The 15,191-nt window shown below is 37.5% G+C and overlaps 1 protein-coding gene across 7 annotated transcripts in view; it reads left to right on the top strand.

Annotated features, from left to right (window-relative positions):
• LOC105474633 (cholinergic receptor muscarinic 3) overlaps positions 1–15,191 on the top strand; it is a 527,334-nt gene that overhangs the window by 57,327 nt on the left and 454,816 nt on the right. The window lies entirely within an intron of this gene.

Genomic DNA, 15,191 nt, shown 5'->3' with positions numbered 1-15,191 from the left:
CTTGATGCATGCATAGGTAGAGAAACCACCCACCCCCTTTTTTTTTTTCTTTTAGAGTTTAAGGATTTTCAGGGTGAGAGATGTGGATGTGGACTGTCTCTGGAAACCAGTGTGTGAGGCCAGAACCAGTGATATTTCTTTATCCTGCCCATGGGAACTTCAAGCATAAGTGGGGAATTTGGATCAGACTCTTTGAGGTTGTTGTGAGAGTGCCTATTTTCACTATTTTGTTCTGATTGGAGAAGAGAAAAATATAAGCAGGGAATTCTTAAAAGTTGATTAATCTTATGACGCAGGTCTTATTTTAAGTTACCAAGGGGCCCCTAAGTGGCAGACACTCAAGCATTTTCTCACAGTCAACAGATATGGGAGGAGAAAGAAAATGCTCGTTTCACACTAGGAGCTCAAGTAGCATTTTTTTCTGGTGAATTATCAGGGCTGAGTGAATTTCTCTGTCTGGCAGTGGATACAGTAGTTGTTCCTGTGCACAAGCCCTTGGGTTGTGGGGTAGAAGGAACAATGACTGTAGTTTAATCAAGTCTGACATTTTAATAAATGTACTGACAAATAAGGATAAAATACCAATTTTAATTTAATAGAGCCACCTATCCTTAACGTTTTTATTTGGCTGTGCCAAGTATTTATTACTGCTTGATGGTTTTATGTATTTAATTTATAGTGAGATTTTATTTCATTTAACAGTGAATTACAAAAGTCTGAGGTAATTGTTCTCACATAAAAATATTTGAAGTGAATTTACAATATTTGTCTTCGCTCATGTGTAATTACAGTTTTTGGTGTTCACAGAGGATGAAAGTCATTTATGGGCAGTTGTGTGTTTGAGGAATAATCTGATGATTGTATAATTTGTCTTTCGTCATAGAGTCTCCTGATATGGTATTAAAATGAGTATTTCCTATTCCAGTTTCCTACAGTTTGTGAAGGGAAGCTTCTCTTTGTAGTGTCACAAATGCAAAATTGATATCAACTTCTCTAAATAAATAATTATGAGAACATCAAATCTAGAAAAAAAAAAAAAAAAACCCCTGCCAGTAACCTCCATTTATGTAAGCACAAATGAAGTGGAAACTGCAAAGATCACAGCCAAGTGTCTGTGAAGAAAAACTGCTGCTAGGATAAGATTTTCCCCGTTGTTTAAGGTGTCTGTGACATGGAAAACTGGAAATAATAAATCCAGACTATTCTGTCGGAAAGTGCTTATTTTAATGAAGAATCCGAAGAAACGCTTAGGAAATGAAAATCGTAAGAGAAACACTTCTCGTCATTTTAGCATTAGTCAGTATAATGTTTTAACTCCTCGAAGGCCAGATATATCCAAAATTAGTTGAGGGAAACTTCACTCATCACAGAACATTGGAGGAAGAGTAGAAGAGAAATAAAATCCACATTAGAGTCTTCCTTCATCCAGTTATTTTACTTGGACTCTTTTGTGTGAAATACGTGTTTCAGATTTTATAGTTTTCAAAGTCCATCTACATTTATTGTCTTACTTAATGCAAAAAAGTGTCGTATGAGATGTCTGCTCTCAATAATCGCAGTCACAGTTTTTGGGTACTGGGAGTCAGGCACCAGGCTCAGCGTGTTGTGTGCCATCTCTGGGCCTTTCAAGAACCCCTCAGCTTCATTGTAAGGACCCTGCCTCAGTCAAGAGGAAAACGCCTGAGGCTGGCTGTGGGTCTTTCTTCAGGAGTCACGGAATTAGTATGCACCAGACAAAATATGAAAGCCCATCCTATTCTATTTTAACTGTCGCCGTATATTTTAAATTGCTTCCTGTTTTACAATAAGATCTAAAAGTGTTAAAGAACACACATTTTCTACTGAGTTACCACAGGTCACACAAAGATAAACAAGACATTTTACAATATAATAGGAGAAGCAGACGTTTCATACACAACTGTAATAAAAAGAACATTTTGAATGATGAAGTATACTAGGAGGAATATACAATACTAGGGATTTGTTAAAGAGGAAGCAATTAATTTGTGCTGGAGGGAATAAGAAAGACCATTTGAGGCCCTGCCGGGTGAGCTGGGACCTGAAGGGTGAATAGGACTTTGTCAAGGAGAGAAGTCAAGTATGATGAATTCAAAGGAAGATATAAGACTGGAAGGGAACCTGGGGAGGGGAATGTGGAAATCCACTAGATGATACAATTAGAATTATATTAGGTTGGTGCAAAAGTAATTGAAAGTAATGGCAAACACCATGATTACTTTTGCACCAACCTAACAACTAACAAACAAATATAAACTACAAGAGATGAAGAAAAAAAATTAAAAGGACCAGAGAATATTGTGTGTTTCTTAGTGGCCCAGAAGAATGGGATGAACTAAGAGGTGGGAGTAGAAGAGGAAGAATATCTCCCTAAAGTAGAGAGGTTGGATTTGATGGTTGTTTACCTGTAGGGGCGGAGATGGTAAAAGAAAGAACAAAGATGCCACCAAAGTCTCTGGCAGTAAAGACAGGAAGAGAGAAGGATCAGCAGATCGACAGGGTAATAGATGATGGTTTCCTTGTGTGCAGTGGGCCACTGGATTTGGCAACAATAAGATCATTGACGTTGAAGGAATTAATGAATGATAATCCAATTGTAATGTTGAAGAATATGTGAAAATTGAGGAAGCTGAACCATGCACATGTGAACTACTTTTTTGTCTTCCAAATTGTATCTAACTTGGCAGAGGAGAAAGAATGAATATATGGGCAATGCTAGCTGGTCTAATAATGATGTTGATGAGAATGGCTAAGAGTGATTGAGCTCATACCAGGAGCCAGGTGTTACCTGAGTATTTTCCCATTTACCTTCTTAGCACCCTCATGATTTTCTTTCTAACGATGAAGGGAAAATATATGTGGAACTTAACAGAGAGTGATCAGCCATGTGGCAGAGAAGTTTCAGGACTCAGGCATCTGGGCCTGGGTGAGAAAATGGACTCACAACAGGAGCTGGAGTGGAAACAGTATGACATTAATGTTTCATAGCACTTTGTACATGCCTCTGTTGCAGGTGGACTGTAGCCACTGTCTAAGATGTGGTGTGGAGGTAGAAGTTTGACAATTACCTTCCAATGCTCCTTCATTAGAAAAGGAGACTTTATAAGGTGGATTTATCTTTCTAGGATTGTTGTAGAAATGTGGTTAATGATAGAAAATGTAATACACCAAGAAGCTAATGTTTTTAAAAGTGGTTAGAGCACTGTTTCAAGAATAATGCTTAGTAAGAAGTCAAATAATATTAGCTCTTATTATTACTATCATCATCCATCCATCGAGCCAGTAAATATGAATGCTATCTACTTGGCAGGGGTGAATCCAGAGATACAAGACGTAGAATTTGCTGTGAAGAATAGTATAATGGGAAATGGAGGCAAAGTTGACAACTACAGAGGATACTGACCCATTTCAGAAGAGATTGAATGAATTATAACATCTTGAATGGTGTGCACTTTTTTTTTTTTTTTTTTTTTGAGATGGAGTCTCGCTCTGTTACCCAGGCTGGAGTGCAGTGGCACGATCTCAGCTCACTGCAGCCTCTGCCTCCCGGGTTCAAGCAATTCTCCTGCCTCAGTCTCTGAGTAGCTGGGACTACAGGCGCGCACTCCCACACCCGGCTAATTTTTGTATTTTTAGTAGAGATGGGGTTTCACCATGTTGGCCAAGATGGTTTTGATCTCCTGACCTTGTGATCTGCCTGCCTTGGTCTCCCAAAGTGTTGTGATCACAGGTGTGAGCCACCATGCCTGGTCAGTGTGCACTTCCTAAACCTTCAGGACAGAAGAAATAACAAAGACAAACAGAGTTGAATGCATTAGTATTTACAATTCTCAAACTGAATAAGAAATCAAATTAGGAGCCAAACAAGCTGTAAGTATGATTTGTAGCAAACTATAGGAAACATATACTAAAGTTTTTAGTATATAATGGTATCATTTAATCCACTAAGAAATCAGTAAGCACCTCATAGATTAGTGATCAGTGTATGTGATCATTTACTAAATAGTAATGAAAATATCTAAAGGAAAACAAAAATATTACAACTTAGAAATGCAAATGAAATCCATTATGAGCTACCTTTTCACTTGGCAAATAAAACAGAGATTTTTTATATTTTCAGTGACTGTCAATTTCCAGTGAAATGGGTTAGCTCATGCATGATCAACAAGAATATAAATGGTGCAATCCGTTGAAAAAACACCTTGGCAATGTGAAAGTCTACATTTGAGGGCCTGTACTACTGAAATAACATTAAATATGATGAAGGCAATGTACATTTTTATTTCAGCACTATTTGAAGTGGTGGAAAGTTGGTGCAATAAAAATACCCATTTAGAAGTGGGGAGTGGTTAGGTAAACAGTGGTTCTAAGGGAACATTTAGAAGGATGTTAGTAATGTTTATTTAGCAGCATGGAAATTACTCACAAAATATCATTAAATAAATAAAGCAGGATCCAAAAACTGTGTATTTAAAATAGTTAAAATAATGATATTCAGAATAAAATAATTTTATTGTTCTTAATGGTTATCTTTGAGTAACAGGCCTCTAAGCAATTTTTGTTTCTTTGGGTTTTTCAGTACTTTGCAAATATTATTTAATTGGAATCTAAGTCATGAGCATGTGTACGTGCAATCAATTTCATCACCAACTCAAATTTGATTAGCATTTTCAAATATTCACTAAAGTATTTCATCTTGATTTTTTCACAATAATTTGTAAGATAGGGCTAGAAGTATATTTTTCTTTTAGAGATAACAAAACAGGGAACATGACAGCTCAATATTAAAAATATTATTTTAGAAAAACGTCGCAAGAAACTTCATAAGAAAAAAACACAGGAAGAGAGGATTAAGTACAAATTAGTTTCTATATATATTTTATAACAATATCTCAAGAATTTGGGGAGAGAGAGAGAGAATGGCAGGAGGCAAAGTTCTGGAAGAAAATAAATTGCATGTTTTCTTTTCTTCAAAAGCGCCTGTGTACCAAGAAAACAAACAAAAGCTACCTAGAAATCTTGTTAGCAGACAGGAAGCTTTTGGTTCAGGTAGGTAAGGAGAGCCATACAATTAGAATACATTTATTGTTCGTGACCAGCCTTACTAACCTGGAGAAACCCCATCTCTACCAAAAATACAAAAAAGTTAGCCGGACGTGGGGGCGGGCGCCTGTAATCCCAGCTACTCCGGAGGCTGAGGCAGGAGAATCGCTTGAACCAGGAGGCAGAGGTTGTGGTGAGCCAAGATCGCGCCATGCTGAATCAGGATGTTTTTCTCAGCATCCACATAACAGGAAAAGGCCTAGCACATAGTGATAACATAATAACAATGGCAACATTAATAGTAAGCAACATAATAAATGCTCAATAAATGTTTCTTTTCTAAATCTGCCTCCATCATGTTATCTACTGTTGGTTCTGTAAGGGAGACACAATGTAAAATTCACTTTCTAGATCGGAGGAGTTTTAGTCACTGATTAGTCAAATTATTAACTTTAAAATGATTATATATAAAGTAGCATGTGCATATTAAATTATTAACATATTAGATTGGAGTCTAGAATAGATTCCATTCAATAATTTTTCAGATTTAATGAATTATTGTATGGAGTTATTAAGGAATGACATGTAATATTGATTATGAGGTTTGGGGAAAGATAATTGATATATTAAAACATGAACACTCTATCAAGTTTGTAATAGATCTGAGCTCTATTTTATCTCATATAAGAAAAGTTTCCCTAAGTTGTCTAAAACCTGAAATAGTTTCTTAGAAACATTTAAAATGATATCATAACTGATTTCTCTCCTCGTGATTAAAATATTGCTGTTGGCTATAGTTACAAGGCAATTTAAAAGGGATAGAACTATTGATAATAATCATTACTATAAAGCACCCAATAGTTTTTTTGTTTTGTTTTGTTTTGTTTTGTTTTCAGTCTTAAAATCAGGTGCAGCATGAAAACAGAGACTAGACAATGAGCTAGATACAGAAACTTTAGACCAAAACTCTTCATACATCAACATTAGGAATTGAAGACCTTTCTAGTTTTAACACACCGTGGTCTGACAATCTTTAGTATCAAAAAGTATGAAGTGGAATATCAGATTTTTTTCAGCCACAGAATGAATACCTAGCCTTCTATTTGATTTTAACACAACGGCTCTGTTTATTATAACCGTTTGTTACCATAAAAGTATAAACTGAAAGGTAGCAATGATGTGTGAGTGTAATATATTACATTAAATAAACTTGTCCTGTGAGCAGAACATGGAAAACTCTGTTTACATTACAGTAAGCTGTTTTCTGCTGCATTTACAATTCTGCTGTGCAAATAAATTAAGGGGGCTTATGACAGCTCAATTTACTTTTTCTGGTGAAACCCCAAAGACATTATTACTATAATTTTAGCATATTTAACTCTATATAGGTATTTAGTAATGCAATAATCAAACAAGTCTTTTGAAAGGAAAGTGTGTTTTAACTGATCATTTCGATAAAGAACAAAAGAAAATTACTACATAAAGACCAGAACAATACAATCCAACACACATTAAACTTGCAAGGGAGGTGACTATGAAGGTCATTATATGGGCTTATAGGAGACTTTAAAAATGGAAGGGTGGGTACTATTTAGAAAATGATTTGTTATACTCTACTCCACTAGTTGATCTAGATAGCAACTTTAATTTGGACCAAAAGTAAAAGTGGTAGGGGGTGAAATTTGCAGATGGTTCCAAATTCTCTTTTGTATTAAGTAGAATAGATGCTACTAAGATACAAGTTAGTTAATGATAGTATTTACTGTACTTAAAGCTGAGACCTAATTTTCTCAGCTTTCTATTTAGGATGAATTGTCACATTCTGTTGTGTGTGAGTGTGTGTGTATATGCATATTTTGGGTGTGTATAAAATTGCATCATAGAGGCAGTATATCAAAGTGAAGTGGAAAGAGACATAGGTTTGGATGAAGACCTAGATTCAAGTCCCTGTGTGTTAGGAGGGTGATCACTTAAGCAACGTGAGCTACTAGGGGTTGAGTTCCGGCTTTCAAATTGTGTTGTCTTAATTTAGAATTACATGGGTGCACTGGACCAGTTAACAATATAGGAAATAGATACCACTTAAGCATCTCATGGCTGTTTTTACACATTGTTGCCTTTGTCAAGAACACGTTTTGCACGTTGTTGCCTTTGTCAATTGCGTGTTTTGCCCTTCCTCCTCCCTGTGAGTGTCTTGTTATCCTTCTATGCTCATTTCAAATATTCCTTCTGAAGTTTTTCTCCAAAGAATTTTTAGTTTTATCTTGTTTAAAAAAGATAATTGATTTTCAATGAAACTTAAGTTCCTTGTGGAAAATTACACAAATAAAAAGGTCAAAATAAATACCACTCATAACTCCTTGAATTAGGGATAAATATCATTAGCATTTTGCTATTTCTCTCCAGTTTTATTTTCTGCGAATTCATATTTCCCCTCCAAAGAACAAACAATAATAACAAAGAAAAAACAACTTAGGAATTTATTTGTATACTTTTATATTCTCTTTTAACATTAAATCACGTCCATTTTTTCATATCTTTATTCTTATAAAGCATGATTTTCAGATCTTCATAGTAGTTTATCCCAGATGTATAGCATAATTAATAGCTGCTCTTTTTTTTTTTTTTTTGGCCATTGGGGTTCCTTAAAATATTATAAGCAAAGCATGAAAACATTCTTATAAATTATTCTTATCCAGGTCTAACACTATTTCTGCAGGACAAATTCCTAGAAGAATTCCTGGGTACGTACATTTTTTATCCTTTTGAAATATATTGCCAAATGGGCCCCTAGAGAAATTGCATCATTTTTTGCACTTCTGCCAGCCCTAGGCAGTAGTGGCCATTTCCACTGTGGCTTTTCCTGCAAGGGCAGGACTCATCACACTGTATTTTAACAATGTATTTACTTGTCTTTCTCTGGCCACTGGACTACAAACACCTATGAGGAGGCAAGAGCTGTATCCTACTCATTTTTAATGCTAGGGTCTAGCATGGAGACTACCATGAAAAATAAGTGCTAAGTTAACATTTGTAGAATGAATTGTTGTAGTTTTCTAGTTTGTTTCTGTTCTGTTTATCTTATTTTTCTGTATGTTGCTTCTTGCCAATGATATTAAACAATATGAAATACTGCCATTTCTGACACCTCATTAAATAATCCTGTGAATGCAGTATTTTAATTTTAGGACTGGCTTTGATCTGATCTGGGACAGATGATTTCCTTTACTACAACATTAGCAGTATAGAAACTAAATATGGCTTAAAAAGTAGGTTTATATTTACTCTACTTTTTTTTTTTTCTTTTGAGACGAGTCTCGTTCTGTCGCCCAGGCTGGAGTGCAGTGGTGCGATCTTGGCTCGCTGCAAGCTCCACCTCCCGAATTCAGGCCATTCTCCTGCCTCAGCCTCCCGAGTAGCTGGGACTACAGGCGCCCGCCGTCTCGCCTGGCTAATTTTTTGTATTTTTAGTAGAGATGGGGTTTCACCCCATCTCGATCTCCTGACCTTGTGATCCACCCGCCTCAGCCTACTCTACTTTCAATGATAAGTCATTTAGAAGTTTTTAGAAAAAAAAATGACTTTAGATATAAAAACATCTTTATTTAAAGAAAAGAAGAAAACAGGACAAACTCTCCTGGGAATGCATGCAGGTCCCATGCTGATTAATGTACATGTTTCAGGTAACTCAGGCTTGCAAATGCTCACATTGGTTATATATTCAGTTTGTATTATTTGAAACTGTAAGATATTAATAAGTTTTGGTTGGTTAGGTATCTCTCCTTAAATTTTTTTTTTTTTTTTTTTTTTTTTTTTTTTTTTTTTTTGAGACGGAGTCTTGCTCTGCCGCCCAGGCTGGGGTGCAGTGGCCGGATCTCAGCTCACTGCAAGCTCCGCCTCCCAGGTTTACGCCATTCTCCTGCCTCAGCCTCCCGAGTAGCTGGGACTACAGGCGCCCGCCACCTCACCCGGCTACTTTTTTGTATTTTTTAGTAGAGACGGGGTTTCACCGTGTTAGCCAGGATGGTCTCGATCTCCTGACCTCGTGATCCGCCCGTCTCGGCCTCCCAAAGTGCTGGGATTACAGGCTTGAGCCACCGCGCCCGGCCTCTCCTTAAATTTTTGAATCATTCTGCTCAACCACTATTGAGGTATTACTTATAAAATAGAACATTTGTAGGTCTGATCCTAAAAAATTACATTATAGTGATGAACTAATACATGTAATTTGTGTTCAAGGAGCAGTATCAGTTTTAAATTTGAGCATCGGCTGTTACAGGCCCAATAAATGCCTAGTGAAGGCCAGGCGTGGTGGCTCACACCTGTAATGCCAGCACTTTGGGAGTCCATGACAGAAGAATCACTTGAACCCAGGAGTTTAAGGCTGACACGAGCTATGATCATGCACTCCAGCCTGGGCAACACAGTGAGACCCTCATCCCTACAAAACAAAGTTAAAAACTTAGCCAGGTATGGTGGCATGCATCTATAGTCCTAGCAACTCAGGAGGCTGAGATAGGAGGATTGCTTGAGTTCAGGGGTTGGAGGCTGCAGTGGCCTGTGATCATGCCACTGGATGCCAGGCTGTCCCTAAAAAAAAAAAAAAAAAAAGAGAGAAATAAATAATAATAGTAATAAACGCTTAGTGAACCTACCACACTATAGTAGTCTGAATTTGAAGTAAATTAAAACAGCTTATCTTTTATAATTCTGTGGAATTAAATTTTTAAATTTTATCAGATAATACCAAGAGTTATTGCCAAGAATTAGTATATAGGCAAGAAGAGATGGGTCGGGTCAAGGATATGGAGAGCTAGTATCTCAGGGTGTTGAGAGCACAGAATCAGGAGCTGAGAGTGTGGACTCAGAATCTGGTTTGGCATGGAGGGGCCACTTCAGCTCTTGTGCCTCAGTTTCCCCACTGGTGTACCAGGGGTAACAACAGTACTAACTCCACCCGTGCCGTACAGATTAGACATATTCACACATGCAGAGCACTTGAAACTGTCTGGAACGTATTTTTTTAATCCGATTTTCAACTGAATACGGATTTCAAACTTTAATAAGGTATTTTAGATATATTTAACTTAATAACTGGTAGGGAAACATCCAGCCAAAGGATGGAAAGAAATTTATAAACACATCTTAACATGGAAATATTATTGAATGCAAAATATATGAGTAAAGTAACCAAAAATGCACATATACATAAAAGATGTGATCTTGTTTTCCTAAATTCTACTGCCTTTTAAAATGGAATACTCTATTTTAGAATACCTATTTCATTATATTTGTAAATGGTTACTATTTGATTAAAATGCAATATATTTTTAAACAAAAAATATGTGCTTTAAACAGACTGTGCTGTATCTATATTTATTCTTACATTATGCAACATTGCTACTTAAATATACTATCCATAAAATATTAGGTGCATCCTTTAAAAAATGGTTTTTATCCCTTTCTTATAACTATGTAATAGATACTGATATCCTATTGTTCTAATTCAAGTACTGTATATACCAACCTCATTTAGGCCACATGACGGAAAAAGCTATTCACATGTTAAAAGAATTGTGAATATTTACTGACTGAATTATTTTTAACTTTGGTTTGAGTTTCCACTCATGTAACAAAAATCACCTGCCCTATGTAGAAGTTAATTCTAATTTGTGTCTATAAAAATATTATATTATTTATTATTAAACAATTAACAATTACTCTTATTACCCAGCCATGAATATCTACAGCAATAAGTGGCTGGTGACAATTCCAGGAGGTTGTGACTGTAGTGAGAAAAAGACCTCAGGAATTCTAGGAATTAATTGCTTCATTAAGCTCAGATTTTAAAGGTGATTTCCAATTTTTAAAACCTCTCCCTGAATAACCATTGAGCAGGATTCTAAGTATGTTCTAATACTTCCAATATCAATTTTCACTGTAACCAACAGATTTCACCAAAATGTAAGCTTAGTGTAATAATGTAGGATCCATCAGAATCTGTTGCTTGGTGTCTGCAAACAAAGAATTAATGAATGTGTCAAATTCATTACCCAAAGGGAGTATAAATTGTAGCAGAACTCTAGATTAATATCTGACAGTTATATTTAAAAAGAAACTCATTCCTATTCCAGAAAGCAGTGAAAGTTAAAAAGATAAAACATACTCTTTCTGTATTTAGGTTCGCTTCTTTTTTGTTGTTTTGAGATGGGGTCTCGTTCTGTCTCCAGGGCTGGAGTGCGTGATCTCGCTCACTGCAAGCTCCGCCTCCCGGGTTCATGCCATTCTCCTGCCTCAACCTCCCGAGTAGCTGGGACTACAGGCGCCCGTCACCACGCCCGGCTAATTTTTTCTATTTTTAGTAGAGACAGGGTTTCACCGTGTTAGCCAGGATGGTCTCGATCTCCTGACCTTGTGATCCACCCGCCTCTGCCTCCCAAAGTGCTGCGATTACAGGCGTGAGCCACCGCACCCAGCCCAGGCATGCTTCTAATTAAATGCTGGGGATCGAGACAAGAGACTAGGAGAGACTAGACACTTCAGCTCAGAAGCCCTTCAAACTTCAAGCTCAATATGCTGTCGTGAAGATAATTTGACCTCTCCATTATATTTCAGTTTTACTTCCGGGACAAAAGAAAGAGTAAAAGTTTAAACTAGTCATCTTTTATTCCTACCTTACAATGTTTATCAATGCAAAGTAATAGCTAATTGCAAATAACAAATGGAAATGGATTTGTGGCTATCTCATGTGTTGTAGCCAAAGCTAAGCTAAAATACCTCTTTTTAGAAATTGATTTCTTTAATGTGGTTTCATCTAAATAGACACCAGTGTCTAAGAAAATATCTATGCTCTTATTTTAAATACATGGCTACACCTTTGTACCGCTGTGCAAATACATTCTATGTCTTGTTAGAAACAAGATGCTGCCTCTTTGTATTCCCATAAAATTAGCAGGGATATATTCCAAAATGAATGAACAGGTTTAGCTATTAGAAACAGAAGGATGCACATAGATATATATTATGCATTCTACGAGGCATTAGTTATGTATTCTATTAGACCATCTTAGATGTTGCAAATATTCTAAAAGTGTTATTTTCATGAGCAAATATGTCTGTTGAGAAGCAGACCCCAAGGTGGATTTCAAGGTACAAGAAATTTATTGGGATGGCGGCAGATGCCTGCGAAGGATAAAGGGGAGGGGAGTGTGAGTAGGCAGGGAGGGCCTCAAAACCACAACACAGGTGGCACCCCGGTGAAGGGAGAGGGAAAGCAATGAAGAATGGAAGAGCCAAGGACTGCAGAGCAGTTAGGCGAAAGTCTTAGCCAGGTTGATGCGAAGTGTATATAGTAGGAAAAAATAAACTAACAGTTTTATCCTACTGTACCCTCAACACTCTCACACTCTCAATGTGTAGGGAATTTTCCCCAAGCAAAAGCAGTTCTCCAGAGGATGCTAACTGGAGGCCCTACAGTTCAACTTAATTCTGACACTGTCCACCTAGAGCTAGTGGCAGATGCCACAGATGAAGGGCTCGGTCTCACAAGACTGTCCCCCACTTCCAATGCCAAAAGCAAGTCTGGGCTTCTGGAGCTTCTGATAACTATAAATTGCGGGTTCCCATGACCTGATCTTTGAGGTAAATTATTTGCTACATTGGCTCATGGGACTCATGGAAATGCTTTGCGTATGTTTACTCATTTGTTAAAAGGAAACGGATGAACAGCCAGATGAAAGAGATGCACAGAACAAATTGTGGAGGAAGGGGTGAGGAGTTTCCAAGCCCTCTCTAGGTGAGCCACCTTCCCGGCAGCACCTGGAAGCTCTCTGAGCCCTGTCCTTTATTTATTTATTTTTTAATTTAATTTTATTTTTTTATGGAGGCTTCATTATTTAGACGTGATCAATTCAACCATTGGCCATTGGTGATCAACTCAATGTTCAGCACTTCTCTCCTCTCCAAGTTAGGGGGTGGGGCTAAAAGTTCCAGTCCCCTAATCACACAAGCAACAAGGCCAGTGCTAAGGTTCCCTGACCCCAAAGCCATCAATCATCTCATTAGCATACAAAAAGACACAGTGCTTTGGAGATTCCAAAAGTTGTAGGAGCTGTGTGCAAGAACAGGAGAGATCAAATACAATTAAATACCATGTAGCATTGTTTTCCTTAACTGCAGACTGAGATAACTATAGTGGTCCGATAGGATTATAACAGCAGAAAAATTCCTATCACCTAGTGATGTGGCAGCAGCAGCTCACTACCCATGCATGTGGTGATGCTGGTGTAAACAAACCTACTCTGCTACCAGTTGTATGGAAGTATAGCACATAGAATTATGTATAGTATGTAATACTTGGTAATGATGATGAATTATTACATTATTGGCTTATGTATTTACTATATGTGTTTAATTGTTATTTTAGAGTGTAGAATTTCTACTTTTTTTTTTTTTTACTTTTTTGAGACGGACCACAATGGCGTGATCTTGGCTCAACACAACCTCTGCCTCCTGGGTTCATGCAATTTTCCTGCCTCAGCCTCCCAAGTAGCCGGGATTACAAGCATATGCTACCACGCCCAGTGAATTTTGTATTTTTAGTAGAGACAGGGTTTCCCCATATTGGTCAGGATGGTCTTGAACTTCCAATCTTAGGTGAGCCGCCCGCCTTGGCCTCCCGAAGTGCTGGGATTACAGGTGTGAGCCACCGTGGCCTTCCACTTATTTTTTTTAAGTTAATTGTGAAAAAATCTCAGGCAGTTCCCTCGAGGGGTGTTCCAGAAGAAGGCATCACCATCATAAGAGATGACAGTTCCATGCATGTTCAGTGCCCCTGAAGGCCTTCCAGTGAAACAAGATGTAGAGGTGGAAGACAGTGATATTGATGACATTGACCCTTTGTAGACCTAAGCTACTGTGTGTGTTTATGTCTTAGTTTTTAACAAAAAAGTTCTAAAAGTTAAAAAAAAGTTTACAAATAGAAAAAAGCTTGTAGAATAAGGATATAAAGAAACAAAATATTTTTGTGCATTGTATCATGTGTTTGTGTTTAAGCTAAGTGTTACTACGTATGGGTCAAAAAGTTTTTAAAAAATTTATAACGTAAAACTGTTACAATAAGCTAAGGTTAATTTTATTACTGAAAGAAGAAAACTTTTTAATAAATGTAGTGTAGCCTAAATGTACAGTGTTTATAAAGTCTCCAGAATACTGTAATGTCCCAGGTTTTCACATCCACTCACCACTCACTGTTACCAAAACACCAGTCACTGGCATGACAAGCACTGACAAGGAAGAAGGCTTTAATCGGGTGCTGTAGATGAGGAGATGGGAGCACAGCCTCAAATCTGTTTCCCTAAGACTAGGGGTTTATATAGTGGCAGTGGGGGGATGTAACAGTGTGTAAGAAAACAGGAACTAGAGAGGGGCAAGGAGGCATCAGATGCCATGATCCTGGTGAGTTTCAGTTCTTTGATACATTTTTTTGAGAGGCCTGAAGGTCCTTTCCTTGATAAAACAAATATAAGTTTTAAGCCTTAACAGCAGAAAGGTCAATTTCTATGATTATTCAAAAACAACTGTCTGTGGAAGTTGGGCTGGTTTCATGACTAACTCACCCAGAGCAACTTCCAATCCTGCAAGCTGCATTCAAGGTAAGTGCCCTATGCAGGTAAACCATTTTTTATCTTTTATAAGGTACTTTTAGTGTTCCTTTTCTATGTTTAGATACACAAGTACTTACCACTGTGTTACAGTTACCTACATTATTCAGGGCAGTAACATGCTGTACAGGTTCATAGCTTAGGAACAATAGGTTGTATACCATATAGCCTCAGTGTGTAGTAGGCTACCGTCTAGGTTTGTGTACGCCCACTCTACAATGTTGGCACAATGACAGAATCACCTAAGGAGGCATTTCTCAGAACATATCCTGGTCGTTAAGTGATGCGTGACTGTATGTATTTCTTACAATGTAACGGGAAGTCTCCATGCCAAAGTGGTGGACAGGAACAGCCGGATTGGGGTACCCTGCCATCCTTGATCCTCAGATGAGGGTATCCAGGGTGGGGCATTTGGAACTGGGGCTGTGGAAGAGAGTGTGGCCTGGCGTGGACACCACACTGGATCAA

The sequence above is a fragment of the Macaca nemestrina genome, chromosome 1 (genome assembly GCF_043159975.1).
Source record: "Macaca nemestrina isolate mMacNem1 chromosome 1, mMacNem.hap1, whole genome shotgun sequence".
Lineage (NCBI taxonomy): Eukaryota > Metazoa > Chordata > Mammalia > Primates > Cercopithecidae > Macaca > Macaca nemestrina.
This window is presented reverse-complemented; position numbering and strand designations above follow the sequence as displayed.